Here is a 4,824-nt window from a genome sequence, read left to right on the forward strand (position 1 = left end):
GGGCTCCCATCGTTCTGCAGCCAACAAAAAACCTGAAAGCACTAAGTCTGGCTCTGTTTCTACAGCTTGAGAAAAGCTGAGAACGGAAGCAATGACTGGGCTAATTCTGGACAAAGTTTTAAAAAATGATTTTTGAGAGGAATCCAGATCTTTGCCTCAGTTCTTAGCTTCTGTGTAAATTGCTCATTTCCCAAAATCCTTTAGTTTTTCACGTTACTTGACTTGTATTTGGTGTAGTGGATGGGATCGTGTGAGATGCCCTTTCAGCTGCCTTCCTCACGGTGCCATTTTGTTCCTTCACTTAGCCCGGATCAGCCCGTGGAAGCAGCGCAGCCAGCCTGTGCCAGGCAGTGACGCCCATGCTACCTCTGCCCCTGCACTTGGATGGCCCGTGTCCTCCACGATAGTAACCCTTTCCCTCTACAGCACTAATGAGACGAGAAATAGAATCGGGTTGTGGGTCTAAAGTAGTCTCTGAATTTAAGGCATTTTATTATTTTATTTATTATTTCAAGTTCAATGGGGTCTTTATAATACGAGAGGTACTAGATGGAAAAGTAGTGTGCCAGGATAATGAATGACAGTAACAACAAAAGGAACTTACTTCTGAGCCCACATGGGCCAGGCACTGTCCCAGACACTATACGGTATCTCTATACTTACATTTGCAAGCTAAGTATCATTTTTGCCATTGTGGGGGAGCACTGAGAATCTGAAGGGTACTTGGCCCAGGTCACCAGCCAATCAATGGGAGATCTGAACTTCAAACCTAGATTTGTTGTCCTCTCTCTACTGCACCATTTGCAAATGTGAACCCATTCCAAGCATCGAAGGGCAACTGGTTTTGCTTTGATGAATCTCAATTCCATATATATTGGGTTCAGTTATTTTAAGAGATTCAACATGTTCCTGCATCTGAGGATTCTTACAGAAGAGTAACAGCATTGCTACTTGAGTTTTCACTGGCAGAATTAGCAAATTAGAATTCGCTTGTCTGTTGCTACTTTTTGTTGTTGTTGTTGTTGCTACTTTTAATTCTTCAACATCTAAGTATTCCATTTGACCTGATTCTTTTCCTGGATGTGGTATGTATGGAGAACACAGTCTATAGTAACAGTGCCTAAGAATATCTTGGCTTCCTTTATAGGTACATAAATGAGGAAAGAATGTTTCCAACCCTGAGCACGTAAGCAGCATCACTCTATGGCAGGTTTGCATGCACACACAGTTTGATCAAAACAAACCACCGGACAAAGCATGGGGAATAGTTGGTGTTAAACAGGAAAGGGAGCAAAGTTCGTGATGAGATGCAAAGAAAACAGGAAGCAGGTATTGGTAAAATTTGCAGCTACAATGGTATGGCCGTCGTAGTGAATATCTGCTCAATAGATTATCCTCGCTTTCCTCTTATATGTCTGTTTATTGGTTGGCCACTATCCCCCAATAAGGGTAATGGGAGGAAATAAGAAGGATAGGTCTTTATAGAGTCTAGAAAGTGAGAGCTTTTGGCCTTGATGTGCATTGTAGATATCTCTAAACTCTTTATTACCTGGGTTTTTTCATTTGCTTCTATCACCATGTTCCGTTTCTGTTTCGTCTGAAAAGAAAATGAAATAGAATCACCTCCTACACTCATACTGCTATTGACATTAAATTTCATCTTCTTTTATTATGATCAACAAAGTTACTCATAACACTAGAATTTGTTTTTTGCTTTTAAAGTTATAGCTACTGCTGTTGTTGGAATAATTAGTATTGCTTTGGCACTGTGTTCCACCTCATGGCATTTGTGTACTAACTACCTTTTAGAAAATCTATTTTCCAAGAAGAAAAAGAAAATGGGAGTACAGACTTCCAACAGCCCACATTTTTTCCTGCTCTCTCCTTGGCTCTGAAAAAGGACGCGTCAAACAGAATTTCAGGCTGTAATTAATGCAGCTCTTCATAAGCTAAGAGTTTCTTTTATCTATAGAAAAATTGCTGCACTAATTCACAAGAATCAGAATGCTCTGGTTAATGCTCTTTCTACAAGAGAAAATAACATTTTCTACTCTGTACATATTTACAGTCAAAATTTAATATTTTGTTATAGGAAACCAGAGATGGGTAAACATTGAATAATATTATTATTTATAGGGTTGAGTCTAAAAACCTTAAATATTAATATTATGTTTAGATAAATGCTGAATAGGGGTTTCATAAAGAATTTCCAAATAATATCAACTCTACAGGAATGTACATGTAAGCCCAGATCTTTATTGGACACGGCTTTTTTGGGGGGAGGATAAACAAATTGGGACATGCATCCCCATTTGCCACAGTAAGGAAAAAGAGCTATAGGTCTTTATTATATCCTAAAGTATTGTCCAAGCAAGGAAGAAACCTCTACTGCTTCTATCTTGATTTGAGTACCTCCTTGTAGAACACACATGGCAGTTCAGAAACAATACTTATGTATGTTTTATGTGTGGGCTTGCAACAATTGGTAATGCATTGGCACTGTCTCCCACTTAAACATGCAGCATTTGTATGCTATTTAACTTTAAAAAAACAAAACAAAACTATTTTTCAAGAAGAAAAGAAGAAAGGGAGTACAGCAAATGACTAGAAGTCAGAGACCACAGGATTCTTCCCTGAGGTCCTGTCAACGAAGGCGCCCGGGGAAGGCGGTAGGCCCGAGGGGCACCGCTGACTCACGGGCCCTTTGTGTGGTCCTCATTTTCTGCATGGTATGTAATCTGATACCCACTCTTTTCCTTCCATTGTGCCACCCTGCGAGGTGGGTATGAAAGCGGGTAGATAGGTTTGTCATTGGGCACAAAAGCTACGATGCTTAGTCAAAGTGGGAAATAGGGTGTTTTTACTAAAAAAAAAAAAAAAAATGTGCACAGTTTCTAGGTATGATTACTGCCAGTAAAAATGAGTGGGAAGTTTCAGCAACAAGGTTATTGTTATTTAGGGTATAGCAACAATTATTATTTAAGTGAAAAGACGTTTGTAACACTTCAGAACAATAGGAGACAATACTACAGAGAGAGTAGCAGCATAGTCGTCCAGTATCGCTTCCCCTGCGCGGGTCCATGCCCATGTGTGCACACGTGCTCTCATGCAGAGAAGGGTTCTTTCTTACATGGTGACAAAGAGAGGAGACTTTAAGCTCAGAACCTTTTGAGAGTGAAGCTTTTCTTGGCAGGCTACCAACGAATGCTGAGAGAACAAACCTGGCAGAGCCCCTTCCTTGGTTCTTTTGTTCCTATTGTTCACCATCACACGAGGAAGGCTGCTAATAGGTTAAGGGGCCCTCAGAGGAGACTGAGGTGAATTATTCTGGACTAGCTGACAAGCAGTCCTAAGCATCAGTGAACCTGGTACCACTCTTCCTTGCCTCTGGTGCTCAGTTTTCTTTTGTAAAATAACGTTGACATTAAATTAGGCCAGTAGGGGAAAAAAAATCAGTCACCAATTATAGTTTATGATTTTGCCCCCCCCCACCCCGCCACAAGAACACATTTGATAAACATCCCTTATCTCGAGTACATACTATACAAGGTTCCTTGTGGTATTTGAATCTATCTATCTTAGGAAAAGATATTGATTATTTTAGACTTGAATTTCCACAATCAGGAAATTCACCTAATGTGCTATGCTTTCACAGAGTTTTAAGTCAGTATATAGGAGTCTCCCACTTATTTCTGGGGGATACATTGCAAGATCCACAGTGTACGCCTAAAACCGCAGACAATACTGAACCCCAGATATCCTGTGTTTTCTCCTATGCGTAGATAACCATGATAAAGTTTAATTTATAAATTAGGCACAGTAAGAGATTAACAACAACTAATAATAGAACAATTATAATGAAATACTATACTAAAACAGGTGAATACAGTCTCTCTTTCAAAATATCATACTGTACTCATCCTTTTTCTTGTGACGATTTGAGAGGACAGCATATCTACATAATGAGACAAAGTGAGATGGATGACATAGGCACTGTGATGCAGTGTTAGGCTACTATCAACCTTCTGATAGTACTTCAGAAGGAGGACCGTCTGCTTCGGCTGACCCCGGGTCATCAAGCCACGCATGATAACGTCGATGGCTGGATGTCAGGAGCAGATGACTTAGATAGTTGGGGATCCTCAACAGTTGAAGGTTTTTTTGTTTTGTTTTTGTTTTTCCCAAAACGTTTTGGAAGAACATTGTAGTCAGAAGTTGTTGTCTCTTTCTTTTTAATCCATCAGCGTGTTGCTGCAGAGGTTGCAATCCAGTGATCACTCCATTCGAGAATCATATTCCATAATTTTTTGTAAAATAAGGGTTACCTGAACATAAACACTGTGACACCTTGACAGGAGATCTGACAACCCAGATCGCCACTAAGCGACTAACACACTGGCAATGTATGGCTTGGAGATATGGACGAAGGGACGATGAAGGCCGGTGGGGTGGGGTGAAACGGGACAGTGTGCGATTTCATCATGTTACTCAGAACAGCATGCAATTTAAAACATGAATTGTTTATTTCTGGAATTTTCCATTTAATCTTTTTGGACCGCAGTTGGCCACAGGTTACTGAATCTACAGGAAGTGACACCATGGTTAAGGGGGGAACTACTGTAAGTAGATATATACCCAACAGACTTCCTGGCAATATACTCCAGGGGATGTAAATGAAAACGTTCACAGTAGCACCATTCGAAATAGACTAAACTATTTCAAAATAGCCTAAATGACCACTGACAGGAAGATAAAGTGTGGCATAGTCATATGTGGAATTCTACAAAACAGTAAAAATGCACTACAGCTATATACAACAAACAA

The 4,824-nt window shown here is 40.0% G+C and overlaps 1 protein-coding gene across 5 annotated transcripts in view; it reads right to left on the reverse strand.

The window, feature by feature from the left end:
- JADE1 (jade family PHD finger 1) overlaps positions 1–4,824 on the reverse strand; it is a 305,056-nt gene that overhangs the window by 159,323 nt on the left and 140,909 nt on the right. For 3 of the 5 annotated variants that reach the window (XM_023531785.1, XM_023531795.1, XM_023531788.1), the window contains one exon: positions 1,550–1,597. The exons of the other annotated variants lie outside the window; for them this stretch is intronic. The gene's annotated coding sequence lies outside the window, so the exon portion shown is untranslated. The remainder of the gene's footprint in view (positions 1–1,549; positions 1,598–4,824) is intronic. 5 annotated transcript variants of the gene reach the window in all.

This window comes from Pteropus vampyrus, unplaced genomic scaffold (assembly GCF_000151845.1).
Source record: "Pteropus vampyrus isolate Shadow unplaced genomic scaffold, Pvam_2.0 Scaffold73, whole genome shotgun sequence".
NCBI lineage: Eukaryota > Metazoa > Chordata > Mammalia > Chiroptera > Pteropodidae > Pteropus > Pteropus vampyrus.